Raw genomic sequence first — 18,074 nt, forward strand, 5'->3', positions numbered from 1 at the left:
TAGTTCTGTTCATGCTGGAAGCAACCATTTATTCTATTGCACTCTTTGTACGCTCAAAATCAGAAGACTTCTGGGAGACACTGCGCTGTTTGTGAGAGGTTTCTCTGCAATATCCTGATTAGGTCCTGGAATGCAGTACTGCTATTAGAATTATTGTCCCTGTGAATGGTACATCATTAAAATCTCCTTTAACTAGCAGAAAATACCATTCAGCTCTCAAGTAACTTAACAGAAAACACAATAAGATTTTAAACCAGCTGTTGATTTGTGCCAAAAGCTGCCCACCACCACATGTGAATATAAAGCAGTTCCTCCCCCAATACTGTGCAATTTCATTGCCATAATCCTCGAAGAACAAGCACAAAGCTGCCAAATTTCTCCTGGTCACAGAAGTCTAGAAGGCTGCACGTGACAAATATCTGCTACAGACTCCACCTGGTCTAAATCAACATCGCCTCATCATTTTTAGATGCTCCATTTGATATGACTGTTATTACTCCTGTGGTTGGATTGATCAACCACTGGATGTCACTATCAGTCTAAATACATAAACTCAAATAGCATTTGTTTGTCATTAGAAAATGTTTAAGGACAGGATGAATCTGAGCACAATAAATAGCAACAATACTCATAAGATGCTGAAAGCATTTGCTCACATCTTGCGCTTGTGCAAGCATATGGTATAAGTGCCTGATTCAATATTCCTATTTGGGGTTATTCACATACAAATCTGATAGCGACTCGGATTTCACTGCTCTCCTGACAATGAGTTCATGTCCTGTGCTGTGTCATTTCTATGGAGAACCAGCACGCAGAATCTGGCATCCTGCAAAGCGCTGCTGAGCTCCCAGCACTTCCACCAGCGGCTGCAACTCCATCCTCCAGCTCTCCTGGTTAGATGATTGGAATCTGACTTTTACAGAACTCCATTTTGGAGTCCTCACTATCACTCAAAGATGGCCCGTCTCAGGCAAGGCCAGACAGAAACCAAACAGAAACCAAACAGAAACCTGAACTGGCAGCCCCTCAGCCTTCCTGAAAGGGACAGACAGTAATTCATTTTGCATGGGGTGGAAATCTGCTGTTTGGAAATACCAAAACATTCTGTATTGATGGTCAGTACAACAACTCTTTTGGAATGTTCTCTTCCTACTGAACGCAAAAACAATCTAAACAAAGCTTTTCAACACATAAATTAGAGTTTGCTTTGGAAATGAACATGAACATTAGAAAAATACTTCGCACTTGAGAACACCAAACCTGACTCTCACTGGCCATCATAACTAAATATTAACAACAATTAATAATTTGTGGTCACTGCCTTTAAGTCAGTGGTACACACTTAGAATAAATAACATGAAGATCAGACTGACTGTCCCAACAGTCTGTACTTGTGGGACTTCCTACTGTAAAAGTAATAGAACGATTTTTCAGTGCTTCTTCATCCTAAAATACAAAACGGTTTAATTATCCAATTGCCTTTCATTAGAAACTCTTTATCTCAAATAACGAGATCCTTTAAGAGTAGCATTCCTAAAAGGGACTCCAGAGCAGGGTGCCCACAAGGTCACCTTTCAGACCTCATTGCAGTGACAGACTGGGCTTACACCCACAGCAGCCGGCGTGCTGCCCCTCGGGGTGCTCCTCACGCCCAGGTGAAGCATGCTCAGAGCACAGCCTTGGAATCCCAGCCCTGACCATCAGTGAGGCAGAACAGAGGTCCTGTAATATCAGTACAACCGAGAGAAGAAGGAAAGTATCTGAAGAAAAGATATTTGAAACAGTATTCTTAAAAAGGACGACTCATTTGTTTCACAATTATTTTGAAACAAGTGCTGTAATTTTAATACAGGTATAATCACTGCAAATGACATTAAGAGCTTGTCTCAGGCAAATTGTATTGCTTTAATTATAATGGGGTAGTTGAAGCTGAGCAAATCCCCAACTCAAGCACAGTTAACATAGCAAAAAAGGGAGGGAGAGAAGTTACAGTAGGAATTACAGTAGGAAGATGCTGGGTTTACGTGGACGTGGTTATTCTGGACAAACGAAATCATAACCATTTCCAGCCCCACCGTGGGGTTCCCAGCCCTGCTGCGGGGTTCTCCCACTGAACAGTGGGTAGCAGCAGCTTGTAAAACCAATAGGGATATTTCACTTCAGAAAGGAAACCTACAGTCACCTCTAGCCTGTCAATCCAGTGTCTGTATTTGCTCCTCTCTATGTCCTAGTGCAAGTGAAAAACAAAAAGCAAACTAGTGCTTGCACGGTACGCCATGGCAATGCAAGAGCTTCACGGGACAGCTAGGTGCTCAAAATCCTGCACTGACCTCTCTGTAGGAATCACAGCACGCTTCACTCAGCTGCCCCTTGCTGACACTCCGCTCTCACAGGTACCTGTGGGCACAGCGAGGCTGTGAGCCTGGACACCAACCCGAGTGCGAGCTGCAGCTCAGAATGCCTCCACACAGCAAACTCCCCGTCCTGCAGACACTGCCCCCAGGCCGGGGGAAGCTGACTGTTTTGTACAATAACCATAGAGAAAGCCTTTAAGAAAAGTTCTGTCCATGGAGTTTCATGGCAAAGTTCACACTTTAGTGGAAGCTGAGGTGACTTCAAACAAGATAACTACCTGCACCAGGTCCTGTCTCAACAGTGAAAACTGGAAAAGAGAATGACTGACCTAAATATTCAGAAATTACTTAGTGACTGCTACCACGTCTATTTTTGAGTGGTTAACTACAGCCTTCTCAAGGAAACTTGACCACCAGAGATGAAACTTTAACAAGATGGCACCTTTTAATGTGTTTCACTTTGAGGCGTACAGAACTACTAATCAATTCAGTGAGAAATTAGGTCAGAGTTATCCCCATCTTCCCCTAAGTGCTCTAAAACTAGATTTAAGTGTATATATATTTAAATTAATATACACTCATATATAATTTCATATTCTTCTTAGCAGAGTTGGCAAAGAGTAAGAGTTGAAAGCTTTTTGTGTGGCAGTCACTACAGAGCCGAAGCAAAACCACTAACCTCAGGGCATTTTTTGTTAAGACCACTTTCATCCTCGTTCTCAATAGATAAAGAATCTATATTAATTAGTGGTTCCAGAAAACCTCAATAATTCCTAATGCATTAGGCAGAAACATGGAATATTTCTTGCTTCGTGTTAACAAATGTCAGATGCAATGCAGATGTAAATAAAACCAAATAACCAAATAGAGATAAGCAAAGGTATACTACTTTCCATCCGTATTTCCAAACAGCTTTATTGTATTTCACACCATCTGTGTTCCAGCGTGAAACCTCACATGAAGGCAGTTGACACACAGCACACCTTCAGTGGGCTGCGCCCTCAGCGCGCGTTGCTCAGCAGGCAGCACGGCCCAGCCATGGTGTGAGCTGGGAACGGAGCTCTGCGTTCCCCGTGAGCATTGTTTGGGCTTCTCTGTTTCTAAGAAGCAGCCTGCTGAGGTTCCATTTTCAAATGTTTTTCATTAGTAATGCCTAAAGCTGACACGCTCGCTAAACAATCTAGAAACAATACAAGATAAGACATAAAAGACATATTAGATTATGCAGCCTATGCCTTCAAATGCAGCAAAAATAAATGCAAACTGCTTTGGGGTTTGTCACTTGCAGCATGCAACAGCTTTTCCATTATGCTTTGCCTGATCCCTTGTCAGATTTCTTCAGAAAAAAACTGTGAGTTAGAAAGAATGGAAAGCACTTCCCAGAGGTTACGCCGTGGGAGCTGGGCAGCAGCAGGCTGGCTTACCCTGCTAGCAGCTGTATTCTCACATACCTTCATTTTTCTTTTTTTTTTTTATTTTTTTCTCTCTCCTAATGCATTCTCTATGTAACTTCCTGGCACACAATTTCATAGTTGACTCCTGTCATGCAACTCAGTGGAGACCTAAGCAAAGCCAATGGGAATCCTGGAGGATGTGGGAGTGCTGAAGAACTGTCACAGGACCAAGGCTCTGTGCCGCAAGGACCTGGAGATGAGAGCAGTCTACACACTGCTGTGTGCTGCTGCACGATGCTCTTGACTGGGCAGTGAGGCTGCCATGTCCCAGGTGTGATGGGCTGAAGCATTTGCTCACATTTCCCAGAAGGCTGCTAGGATTATAAGGATTACTCTTCCATTTCAGGAGTGCTGCTAAAATAATTTACCTGATGCTAACAAAGTGTTCCGAAGCTGAGACGAGCCATGAAGGCACTACTATTGTAAATAATAGTTTCCTAATTCCTAAGATGAATATGTTAGTAACAGCATAACAAACAGCTGGGCTAGAAGAACATCTTGAAACAAAGCCAGAGTTTCATTTTCTTTTGGTAAGGAATACTCATTGCAGTTCTCCTACATGGGTCCACAGTGCACCTCTGAGCCACCTGCTCCTTGGGGCAAGGTTTGAATTAAGACCTCTTCTGTTTTATATTTCTTTATTTTTTTAAATCAGAAAACTGTTTATATTAATTTCAGGCTTTGTAATCTCCTCCAATTCGTTGTTAAAAAATAACAAACAAAAGAAGACCTAAAGCTAAATGTTGTCTCTAAAACTCCTTTTCCAGTCTCCTATTTAATCAGCCTTGTGGCATACTGGGAAATAGATCATTTAGTTCCACTTCATCATTATGGGCAAAAGAAATTTTACATTCAAGCTTACAGCACCTAAATACCTAAAGCCACCTTCTAATCTGTAAAGCACATGGGTGTAAAACAGGCAGGCAATTTTTCATTTCCTTGGGGCAGCACTGTTTATGGTGACTGGCAGAGGCTTTCTGCATTTCATCAGGCCTTTACGAGCGCTGCCAGCCCAGCAGAGCTGCACTCATTGCACTGCTGATCACACATGCTCCAGTACGGCCGTGCCGGCAGATAACGGATGGGTGCTCCAAGGGGGAAGCGGAGGGACTGACGAAATCGCTGCCTACATGTTGAGAAAGATACAGGGCACGGCATGTGACATACACTGAAATTAACATGAATTTAGTACTGCTGCCAGTGAAAGCCACTCTAATTGAAACAAATAGCTTTGCCCTTCAATGTCTTGAAAAACACTCCCTACTGCCCATGCAGGAGTTACCTGTCTGCAGTCAGCGTTTCTGACAACCGGATGAGAGAGGTTTGGGTGAGGCTTTTCCAACCTGGAGAAAACTATCATCTTCTGCTAACAGAACAAAACAAACCTAGGGCGTTACAGACGTTGAGGAACAGGGCTAGGTGCTCCCCTGTGATGGCAGCTGACTGGGCTCCAGTACAGATGGCCCATTCCCATTGCATGTTCGTTCCCTCAACAGCTTTGCTACTGGCATTTCAGAATGTGAGATTGTTGATAAAAAAGCCTCAAACTAAGTTAATGTCAAAGCAATAGTATCTTTGAACTCATTTCCTGGTCTTTCCTGTGTTGCTCATCAACACTCTAGAATGTAAATGCTGCCTGGATAAACAATGTGACATGCTGGTATAAGCCATCAGTAGAGATTCAATGCTTAACTAAAATGGCAAAAAAAAATCTCTGGGGGAGAACCTCTCCTGGGCTTTTCACTTGAGATCATAAAGTTGACCACTCCTTTCTCTGCCTTCATCAATGCACACTGCTGCATTAACTGCCCTTAGGAAGCTGTCAGGAAAACACCTTCTGATGGAAGCAGTCTAAAAGCAGTTACATCAAAATGCGATATAAAGGGTCAGAATGCTCATTTCTTTATGTTTCACAAAAAATAAAATTTAAAAAAAAAAATGAAGAAAAGGCAAAGACAGCGAGGGATTTCTGGACCTAGACAGCATGAAATGCTTGTTATTCTGTTTTTCGAAATAAATACATTTCAGGAACTATAATAAGAGCTGCCGGCGGTCTGCTGACCAGGCTGTGTAAGGACGCACTGGGCAGGGGCAAATCTGACGCACACTGTGGGCTCTGCACTTTTGGTGGCGGAGGCAAGTAGCATCGGTGCAGTAATTATCAAGCCCTCGAAGAGGCTGCATCCCACCCCTGATCAGCAACAGCTTGATCCAGTGAAGCCTCATCTCTCTCCTCACATAGAAAGCACGCTTCCCTTGCTGTGCACAGCCGGAGGGCAGTGGGGTGCCCTGGGGTGAGCAGGGGGTGAGCAGGGTGCCTCGTCCCATCCTGGTGGGCGGTGTTGGCACGGAGCTGCCTGCAGCTGGCAAGCCACAGGTTGCTGTCAGCTGGTGGAGACACGGGCTGTACGCAGCACAGAGCAGCCTGGCGGTATGCTGACTGCAGAGCGGCAACACGAGAGGCTCATTTGAAAACACAGACACGTAAGCAAGACGGAAACCCCACCTCCTTGTGATTGTCTGAAAGGGATCAAATGGGTGGAAATGCCACAGATAGACGCGCTCCTCCCAGCATAATTGTTACTGTCACAGCTGTGTGCGGCAAGGGGGCGGCGAGCGGATGATGCAAGGCGTTTGGCACCGCAGCACGGCAGGGCTGCGCCCTTCGGCCCAGCGCCCGGCTGCAGCCCGATTCATGCCGATACTGGCTGTAAGTCACTTATTTTCAGAGCTCATTACAAAGAGTAATTAAATGGCCACCATGTCCCCAGCCTTAACCCTACTTAGTAGATAAAGTGGATAATTAAGCATTGTTAGCTCCATTTTGCATCTATGGAAACTGGTGAGAGACTAATGCATCCCCTACTCTGAGCCAACTCCAGATAGCAACGTGCCAGTCATGGACTCTTTCACCCCAAAATGTTGGGAGGTTTTGTTAATTTCAAGGAGTTATGCATCAAAACCACAACTCCTGACTTATCACTGAGAGATCTGCTGCAGAGAAGTATTACACGATTTAACTGAATGGAGTCTTGGAGAGCTTTCAGCGAATGCTGATCGTTTCTATTTCATCGCCAGGTGAGGTAACCACCCACTCTTTAAACAAGGTGGTATCTCCATTCCATGCAGCCAATTGTTCTTACACACAGACTCTTGTACTAATACACAACGAAGCAGTCAGATATGACAAACCCACTCCCTGGCCTGTTAAACTGTTTGAAATGTTATTAACTGTAGCTGCCCAGGTACAATCACAAACTCCCAATATGTGTTCTCCATCAGAGTTTTATGTTGATGCTAGGTACAGTGGCAGCACAGAGATTTCACACAAGGCTGAGTGCACCTTCCCTGAGTGGCTCATGAGTCACTGGATGCTGCAGCTGAAATCGCTGCTTCCTTCAAGCCATATATGGCTCTATTCCTATGAACTATTATCTCACTTCTCACCACTCGGCACGCTTCATTCATAACTGTTTATCTTGCCCTAACTGCCAGCCCAAAGGTGGAACACTATTTTCAGACCGTGAGAGGGGCCTAAACAGAGCTGCATTTTTGAGTATTCTCCTTCCTCCGTTTTTTACACATCATGCAAGGTATTACAAACTGAAGACCTCTATTTATTCACAACATGCTCACAAAACTGCCAAAATGTTCTCAATTCACATGCCTCAATCTGATTTCTAGGGAGTGGAGAACACTGGAAACATCTTCAGTTTTTGCTTCACTCTGGTGGCAAAGGCCTAATAGAAGACTGCTTCAAGCAGGACGGTCACCAGTGTGGATAACAACGAATCCTAATAAACACAGGATTATTTAAACTGTCACATTCATTGGGCTATCTCCCAAATTCTGACTCTTCTCCAGAGCTTTCTAGTAAGCTCTGATTGTACCCACATCATCATAAAATAAAAATAAATTCCATATTTCCATTTAAACATATGGAAGGGATCTCTCTTAGAAAATCTAATGAAATGAAAAAGCCTTTGAAATACACTTGCCTTTATCAAAGGTTCGAACAGTATGAAAGACAGAGTTCAAAAACTACCCCTATATCTAAGGTTCGTGGTGAAATAAGAGTGAAGGATCCTTTCTTGCTAAGTAATTAGAAATAAATCAGGCAAGATCCACCTGTGCCATGACATCCAGCATCAGACATGCGTTAGCATTCGCTTAATGGAGTTAGAACTCCAACGTTGCTCAGAAGGTAAATGACCTGGTAGTTTCTTTCTAGTATGGACAGATCATGTATAGTGTGGCACATCTGCTATTAGACACGGATATGCCTTAAAAGAAAATAGTGGTGAAATTGAGAAGATTTAGACAGCTTTATTGCTCAAAGACAAGCAAAAAAGCCCAAACAACCTCCACCAACAAAAAACAACCACAAAACCCTTAAAGAATCAAAAAAAGAAAAAGAAAAAAAAAAGCTTTCTGTAAAAATTCAAGGCAGCTGGACCTGACATAGGGTCTGCACTGGTGGTGCAGCGATGCTCCCTATCCGTCTCAGAGCTGCCTTTCCATTTGGCTTGGAACCAGTGTCATTGTTAATTGGATGCTGAGTGATGGATCTGGCCACCTGGCACTGTCTGGCTCCTAGATGATGATCAACTCACTTGGCAGGCTAAGTGGGGAACTGGCCACCTGGCTAATACGAGGGCTACAGAATCTCTGACGAGCCGATTGCCAGCCTGCTAAGACATTTTTTATTGTGGATATCAACAGTTATTTCTCACTATTCCTCCACTGATCCTTCTCCCCACAACTTGGATGCTCACAAAGAAACACCCAGCTCACGGCCCCTTCTCTCTTTTCTTTCCTCCGTCTGATGCAACAGATAAAGACAGACCCCTTCCTTAATTGCTAAATGGAAATGAGCTTCTATCCTCCTCCTCCAATTCCTTTACGATATTCCAAGCTCCTTACTCCCATTCCATCCTGTCTTGCTTCTCACTACCATTATCAATACTATGGATAAATAGTTATATTAGTCAGTGACTTTCACAATGATTTTTGAATGGTAGCTTGCTGCCTAATTTTTAATTCGTGAAAAAAGTTCTGATATAATTTAAGGATACTATCAAAACAAGGACAGGACAAGAATTGTGTGAAATTGGATTCTTGCCTGAAGGCTAGATTCCACAGTTGCCATGCGTTCTGTGTTATTATTAGCACTTGCAAAACTTCAGTGAGAAAGGCCACAATTTTGACTTTTTTCCATTCATTTTGCATGTATGTAAATTACTCCACAAGCAGTAATGGAAAAGAAATCTGAAGTGAACAAAAATACATCAATACAGGGTTCTAAGTACTGTCAGTGTCAAACAGCAAAGCACTGCAAGCTAAGCCATGAAAACTAATTATTTCAAAATCTTAAAAGCATACAAGTACTGAAATGTTAAGCTCCTTAGATACATTCTGCTCATACTTTCCAGCTTTCTTACCAAAGATGTGTAGGTAAATGCTCTCCTATTCCAAATACTGGGAAATGTTCTACAGGGCAATGAAAGTTACTTTTGTGGTTCCTTTTTAAACTTTATACTGAAAATACAAATAAATAAAATCTAGCAAGTGCTTGATGATTCCTCTGGTGACAAAGCTAGCTATAGTGCTCTTCTAATGTCCAAATCTCTGTCTGTCTTCCAGCAGGAATACTGATAACCTGCAGTTACTATATGTCTAGATTCAGGCAGGAGTTCCTGTTGCTCCCAAGTACAAATCCAGGCTACAGACTTTCCCTGTGAATCCCAGTTAATTATTTTGAAAATGAAATCTGAGGGAGTTCAACTGGAAAAAGGGCTGCTGAACAACTACAACGAGGAGTTGTTTTCCTAGGAGTCAGTGAAATACTTGTTGCTGTCAGCTAAAGAACTTTGAAGACCTGCACTATGGACAAGGATGATAGCAACTGCAGGGCAAGGGATTCTTTAGAAAACTCTGACATTTGGCATTATCTTAATAATCAGTGCAGCTCAGTTTCTTGGCTGTCATTGCTAATACTGACCCAAGCTGGAGCTGAGTGCTACTGAGACTCTGCAACTTGAAAACGCCAGCGAGTTCTTTCTTAGGACCTCACCAATGTTACCATTGCTCTTTGCTTCAGTGCCTTCAGCAAATGCAGCAGTCATTTCTTGTTTCTGACACTCACTGCAGTGACTGATTAGTAGCTTGTAAAGAATTAAATTTTAGTTGTCTGTAAGAGGCTGCTTTTCTTTAACTGATCTGGCAGACCAGGAATAGTTCTGTGCACTCTAATACAAACAGTATTGTAAATATAGTCAGATAATACTATCAAGGTATTTTCCAAGAATATAGGGATTAACTCATCTCATTAAAATGTACACATTCTGCATAACACAATGCAGTACTACTTCAAGACAACTGTTCAAGCCAGCCAAAAGATACTATGTTCTAGGATGATCCCTGGCTGTCCTCTTGTCTCCCCTGATTTGTATAATCTGTGTAGATTAGTGCACAGATATCATAGCACTGAGCACTTCCAAAAACCTAAAATAGACTGCATTAGCTTAAATTTCTAGGTAGTAAAGAAACTTGAGAGGAGAGAAACATAATTAACCTGGAGCGTGGAAGGATTCCCTAGTGAGAAAAACAACCCAAACTAAAAATGGCAGTTTGGAAAAGGCACCTGCTTCTGAACACAAAAGAAACTGGCAGGTCACAGATCCAAAGAGTGGTGTCTGAGATTCAAGGTGAAAAGATTTTTGGTTTTCCTTGAATATTTGTTCTTAGCCATTTAAAATATATTACATGACTTTTTTTTACTTTCTTTCTTTTTTTAATATGAAATGTTATCATCGTTGCTTTCAGTGCTTTCTCTTTTTCTCTCCAGAAAATGAAAATAAAATCTATGTTGCTGGAATTGCCTAAGGATCTTTCTCTACATTCAAAGAATGTTTCTGAAAGCTATGCTAGTACATAAAGCCCAGTTCTGTACACATTAAAATAAAAGGTGAAAATATCCACTGCATCAGGTGACAGAGAAAGTAGAGATGGAGAGAGTAGAAGTCTGTGCAAGGACATCAGGCCCTCCAAAAATCAAATCACTTCTCCCAACTGATTCATGTTTTTCCTCGTTCTTAATTTTACTTCCCAACTCACTGAAGTAATTCTTGGTAGTCTCTGCGGTGCTTAACTTTTTCCTGTTTGCTGTTGCAATGGCCTCTGTGACAAGTGCTTGATGCCAACTATATTTATTTGAGCTTCAGAATTGAGCTCTTAGTCGGGTATTTATCAGCTGCAAATGCCTGTTCATGCAGATATGCAGTTGCCTACAGAAAGGTAAGTTTTACAGAAAAAAGTATTGATCTGCTACAGCTGTTGGAAAGTCCAGACTCCCATACTAGTTATTTCTGCCTTACCATGATTCAATTTTTAGCAGCCGTATCTAAGTTAATTACTCCGGCATAACATGCCAGTCAGTTGCCCATCCCTCTACTCTCCCCATTTTTGATTTTTTTTTTTTTTTTTTAATTAAGGTTACATTGCCAAATTAGTACCAAAAATAGGTGTTTCTTTTATCTGTGCTGCATACCACTAGCCTGACAAATTCTAAGTCTTGTTTGTTCCTGAAAATGTAGAATTTCAAAAGATAACTACAGATTAGATGTTAGATACAGCTCACATAACTCTTCTGCTGTATCGGTACACCAGAAAGCTTAGGAGAGACTTTGTGCTGTCTTACGCTGTACAAGGACAGAAATATTCTAATTTAGTGTATCCTTCACTGAGCCTGCTTAATAATGAAAAGGCTGCCATATAAGATAAAGAAGTGAATACAGATAACACAATGAAGGCTGAAAACGGGGACAGAAAACTCTCCAGGCCAAATGGAAATCTACTGGGCTTCTGTAAATGAATCAAAGAGATGTTCATTCCCATTTTTTAAGATTTAGTAAATCAGACTCAATTAGAAATTCTTCCCAATCCCAGATAAGGATTATCAATTTCTTATCATACATTACAATAGTAAAAAATGGAATCTCACAATTTTTGTAACTAGTCTCACACTTTGTTCCCAATTCAACTTGCATGTCATTACTGGATGAGCCAAGGTGAGCACTTATGTAAAATAAAGGGCAAAGACTATGGAAATAATGATTTGTCACCTCCTGAGACCACTATGCTCCATGTTCCTTCAATCATGCAAAATAAAGCATGCTACTACCTAACTGGAACCTTACTGTAGAGCAGCTCTACCTGAAGCCAAAATAAGTTTTCCCTGCATGAAATATATCAGTGCTAAATGCTACTTTTTTGTCGTTGGTAAAATTCTACCTCCTTTTTTCAAAGACAGCTCTGAAAACAATCAGACTCAGTCCTCATACATTTTTAGGTAACATACATTAATTTAACAAAATTTGCTTAATTTCCTATTCAGAATGGATGCAGAAAATACAGCAGAGAGATGCAGAAAATGCTCACTTTCCAAAACATTTTTTTTCCCTAATCTGGCCAAGAAATGCCACAAGCTGAAATCTACCTTTTTCTAGTGATATATATGAACACAATACAGTTTCTGAGGGCACTAAATTCTCTGAACAAACAACAGGACTAAAACCAAGGTCTGAGAAAGCACTTGAGCCAGTAGAGTATGAGTGAACATTAACTTCATAAAAATTACAGACCAATTAGATTATTCTGTCACAGTCACCTAGAACTTCACTACTGATTTTCTAATTTTTCCAGTATTTGTTATTATTTTTGTTGTGACATCTACTAAAGAATAAATATAAACAAACTTCAAAAATGGGAGTTAATAATGCAGCTGCTGTAAATGTTTGAAAAAATTTCCAGAAGAGGGTAAATGGTTTGCCCATAAGAAGATGCATTACTGACAGAACACAGCATAGGACACATCACTGCAGCTCAGTGTTAACCATTTGTGACTTTTCCAAAAATGAATAGACGTTCTCTCTTTCTGCTATTTTCTTCACTGTTGATAATTACCGGTCTGACTAGAAAAGATTAACTAAAGAATTTCAGAATGAAATACTACAGAATGAAATGTTTTACCGCCTCTGTCATTTGGAGATTTCAGTGTTGAATGTCCACATGGGCACAGTATGTGTTGTTTTACACTCCATGTAATTATCTCTAAATAGTCTAGTAAAATTATGTTAACTATAAAAATGCAGTCATGCACTGAGGGAATAAACCTCACTTTCTTCACAGTGCTATCAAATTACGGTCCCATTTTCAATAACATTTCAGACAATTTACACTATTAGAAAAATGTTTCTCCTTTATCTAGATTTTCAAATTCACATGAATGCAATCACAAAACCTTTTTTGTTGTTCTTCTACCCTAGTTTGTTCTTTGAGAAGAATGCTGGGAAATATTTCTGGAAGACAATGGAATTACAGTAAACATAAGCTAAGAATTTCCCCTCTCCAATACGCTGAAGTATTGCTCTATCTTTATCCCACCTTCTCCCAGGCAGCCAACTTTATTTGCCTCTGCAGCCCTTTATTTTTTTGCTAAGCATCTTCTTTCTCATCTAAGTAGTGTACCATCCCAGCACTAACAGCATCCCACCACACTGTCTTCTCTCTCTCTGTTTGCTCTTCACTGAAATTTATTTTTTTTCCTTTCCACTTATAATTTTCAGTGCATTTACTGGAAAATACTTACTATGATAGGCAATGTCTCTAACTGGTCTTTCTTTACCATCCCTTCTATGTAACATTGTATTAATTATGGCTGATTTTTTCCAGAGGAAAAAAGGTGGTAAAAAGGCAAGCTAAGGTCACTGTTTCCTCATGAGATAAGCTATGAAGAATAGTCAAATTCCACTGAAGCATTTCATTACTAAGTAGCATAAAACTGAATCACAGCACAACTAATAAGTATAATTGTATTCAGAAAGTTTCATTTTAAGAATACGTCAAACATATAATTTCATTAGGGTGTGTGAGTATCTGTGCATGGATTGATTATGGCACATTCTTTTGCACGTGAGTCATAAGGCATTATGAATGACCTACCTCCTGCCCATTGGGAAGCTTCCATATTCCTTCCTATGAGAAAGAAAAATTGTCCATCTGGACCACTTTCTGATAAGCTGCCAGCAATCCCAGCGCACATCCATTTTAATTCCTAAGCCCTCTAGTTAGACCAGTAACATTAATGATGTTACTGAAGAATAATAGTTAAAACTTTCCTAATCTAAAATAGAATTGGAATTTTCCAGTAATAATAAATATTCTAAACTTAAAAAAATATGGCATCTCTGTGGCATTTACAATTATGTTTTGCCAAAGCAATAGCTGATTTTAATAGGGTAATAGATGGTCAGTTTATTAAAGACTGGAGCAGATCTGTTAGTTAAATAGACAGTCAGGACAGGGGCATTCATTTTCTTGTTAAGAGATAAATATTTGTTTGGGAAGATATTTTTGCTTAGAAAACACTAAAAATCGTCTTTCACGTAGCCAGGATTCTCACATACCTTAGCATATGCATTACAAATCCCCATCAGCTTCCCAGTAATTTCAGTTGTAAAGTTTACGATCGTTCTGGAGAAGAAGCAAGGCAGTCTTTGACAGCTTACTGCTGCACCTGTCGGGAACAAAAACATGTTATATCAACAGTATATGCAATGATTACAGAATCAGTAACTGCTGATAAGTTTTCCTTGTTAGAGCCACAAGCCATACTTTGTACATGATTTTCTTTTCCTTTATCTCTAATGAAAACTATGCAGGGACTTGAATTTTCATGGAACCATGAAAACGGAACATGAAGGTACTCGTATCTTATTTAACATTCAAGCTGTTTAGAATGCTGCAGCATAGACAGGACAGAGGGAATATTTCCCTAGTGTTTTACATATCTTGAGCAACAGATTTCTGCTGTAAACACTGAACTTTAAAGAACTTTTGGTGATTCTACAATAGACAACAAATACGTATGGAAGAAGGTGATTTAGAGGAAAGAAACTCTTAACTTAGAAGCAAATGCTAGGTTTCTGTGGGCTATATATTAACACTAAAATTACAAAAGCATGAGAAATAACAAGGACATCCGTTAATATTAGGCTGAATGCAGTGAAACCAGCCTTCACTGGATATGATCACAAAAAATGCAAGCAATGTCACACAGTGTTGTTAGCAGTTCTTTATTATTTTAAGTGAAAAGAAACAAAGTGAAGAGAACTTAGAAGGGGTATTGGATAGTGTCAGCAGTAATAGCATGCATGTTTACACATTACTATAATTAGCAAAGGAATTTAAAGAATTATAAAACCAACAATTTGCTTTGCTTTAACTGTGTTTTTGACTCAGCAGCAGTTCCACTGATATCCTCACCAGAAAGGTTGTCTTGGTCTCTTTTCAAATATGAACTCATTAAAAGTAGAATCACCGTGACCAAAGGTAAATTCTCAAATATAAAAAGGGCCTTAAAAACCTCCAGAAGGCAGTTTAATCCAAATCTTGGATAACTATGGATTAAGAATACATCAATGTTAGTTTGTGCTCCCCTCCTTTAATACTGCTACCTCACACTAATAAGCCTGGGACTGTTTTTCTCAACTTTCTTTCTTTCATTTTATTTTAAAGTGTAATTTGTGAAGGCTGTAGGTATGAATAAAAAAGGGATGCTGGAGTACAACAAAGGCTTGCAAAGAGAATGTCAAATTTAGCTTACTTCCATCTGCAATTTGCTTAGAAACATATCTGTAAGATTAACAAATGATTTATCTGATTTAAAATATCTTTGTGTGCTTTTGCAGCAGTTTCCTATGCAAATCAGGTACTTATGCACCCAAATTATTCTAGTTAGCTACAGGAACCTACGATGGCCTGATCTACACATTCAGCTGCAGTGCACCTCTGCATCTGCATGGTAACTGTGCACATCTTTTGCATAAAAAGTGCACACCCAACTAGACTGAGAAGCAGATCTGTTATTATCCTGCATTGCTTTACAATACTTTTAATTGGAATTTACAAGTTATTGATAAAGCCTTCACTTTAATTCAGAAAATATTTTGAAGAGATAAGGAATCATTTGCTAAAAAGTATTAAATAAAAGTATAAAAATTAAGTATATTTATCCTTTGAATAAGTGTAATTTCTATATATTTATTTAAAAAATTGGAAACAGAAAACATCTCTATGTATGACAAGAAATACATTCAATTATTGCTATAATGATAAAAACTTTGTCAGGGTTATTCTATACAGTACTTGTTCTCACAAAATGATACCACGCTGTGTCGCAGTGGATGTGGTTGAAATGTTGGGCACAGCAGAAATGGATCACACAGTCATTAAAACCAAAGAGCCACAAATAAATTGTGACTTAACAAATGAGCCAGGCTTACATGTTAGATAAAGCCACACTTCAAAGGTAAACAATAAAGTTTATGCAAGGTCCTCTGCTGTGGCACAGCAGGGAAAATAAAACCGATATGCTGATGACGTCCTGCTTGTGCTTGGACCTTCACCCCTAGGCTCTAGGCAAAGGAGATGGTGAACTAACGTGTGAGTATACAAAAAGTAAGCATGAAAATAATATCCACAGAAATAGAGATTCATGAATCGAAGTGCAGAAAGATAACACTGTCATGGATAGTAGCATGAATGCTGTATAACCTGTGTGTGATGACCAGTTAATAAGCAAAACAGAATAAATACAGACATGTAAACATCTAGCCGAAGAAACAGAAAATTCATCACTTTACACTCTTTGGAATAAATGTGAAAAGAGGCTCAGCTTCAGCAAAAAAAATCTGCTATGATGGGTGCAGACTTTGCAACAGACCAAGGTTCTCAGTACTGAAACACGTTAGAGCCTGGATTTGCTTATCTTGTTTTTAATGCTATCATAAGGTCAGGTAGAGAGGAACGCCATTATAGACTGCCCTCTTCTTTATGTTAATAATATATAGATAAGGTAACAGGAGTGCTGGAAAAATGTTTCCTAAAATCTGGATATACATTAGAAATGAATCTGAATGCTTCTATACGATGCTTTACATTGGGAACATAAACACTTTCCCATACGTAGGTATTTTCTCTCTATTTGCAAAATAAAATTAAAAAATAGTTGCAAAAATAACAATTTTTCTCAGTATCTTCTCTTGTTTCCCAAGAAGTGTTATATTTAAATAATACAATGCCTCGAACTTCTGCACATTGTTCTACCTATAGAAATAAGAAAGTGGAAAAATTTGAGCCACAAAAAAGTCACTGTTTACTAATGAACAAAAAGATGAAAAAATACTCACTTCTTGTATGGGGTTAACTACACGGGTAGACATGCCTGCTGAATCATTAAGTGGAATGGCAAGACATAACTCAAAGTTAATTTTCCTTTGGTGTATGCTTACACACACAGTCACGACCAGATTCGTGTCACCAGATTTTGTTCCCAACCTAAAACTGAGACCAACTTTCTGTTCAAATCTGTGCAGACATTTTGGCCAACTTTTTTCCAAAGCTCTGTAGCTGTAACAGATCACATCTTTTGTAGGTCAGGCACAGAGAAGAACTTGCAACGTGTAAATTAGTTCATTACAGCAATATAATCACTACAGATGTTTTGCTACACGAGTACCTACCCAGGTGGAATGTTAATCACAGCTTTCACTCATAGACAACGTGGATTATCAATGAATGATTCTGTGGTTAGTAAAATAATGCCTCTCTGAGGTTTGATGTACCTTTTTGAAATATGTAATCACCACAGTCCTCACAGCAAAACATCTACTGCAGAAAGCAGGCTTGCTCCAAAGTGTCTCTGCACAAGATTTATTTTAGGAACATCGTGCAGGAAAATTTGAAGCAGGCATCAGAATGAGCTACACAATTCGGATCTACACATCCCTGATGAGGGATCTGGGAGTGCATTCTTTCCATCACCAAGACACTCAAGGAAATCAAGGAAATTGTCAAGAACATTTCTGCTCTGAGACTGTATATTTTAGCTGTCTTGAGAGCTGGGATTTTTTTTCATCCCAGTATCAAGTGATGGTAGTACAAGGAAGGGCAGCTGTAGAAGGAGAATAAAATATCTATTTCATAAAAGCACTGGGAAAATTCAGTCTCTGTAAAATTAATTGAATTTCATGAGTAAATACTAATTATCACTTAGAATATGCATCCCAAAATACTTGATACGTTATAATTTTGAGAAATTTCAAGGCAGTTTAGCCTGCTTTGCAAACAGACTGAAATAATGAAAATATAATTTTGGCATACTATTTCAAAGTCTTATCCTAAATGTCAGGCTGTTTTTGCAGAT

At 39.6% G+C, this 18,074-nt stretch overlaps 1 long non-coding RNA gene across 3 annotated transcripts in view; it reads right to left on the bottom strand.

Annotated features, from left to right (window-relative positions):
• LOC116227900 (uncharacterized) overlaps positions 1-18,074 on the bottom strand; it is a 35,979-nt gene that overhangs the window by 16,387 nt on the left and 1,518 nt on the right. Inside the window, exons 2-3 of one of the 3 annotated variants that reach the window (XR_016459264.1) lie at positions 14,275-14,384; positions 3,256-13,843 (exon numbers count right to left, since the gene is read on the bottom strand). This is a non-coding gene — a long non-coding RNA (uncharacterized LOC116227900). Of the gene's footprint in view, positions 1-3,255; positions 13,844-14,274; positions 14,385-18,074 lie in introns of those variants that run through there. The other 2 variants (XR_004166673.2, XR_016459265.1) reach the window with 2 other exon arrangements.

Source organism: Phasianus colchicus, chromosome 21 (genome assembly GCF_987193195.1).
Source record: "Phasianus colchicus chromosome 21, bPhaCol1.hap1.1, whole genome shotgun sequence".
In the NCBI taxonomy this organism is placed as follows: Eukaryota; Metazoa; Chordata; class Aves; order Galliformes; family Phasianidae; genus Phasianus; species Phasianus colchicus.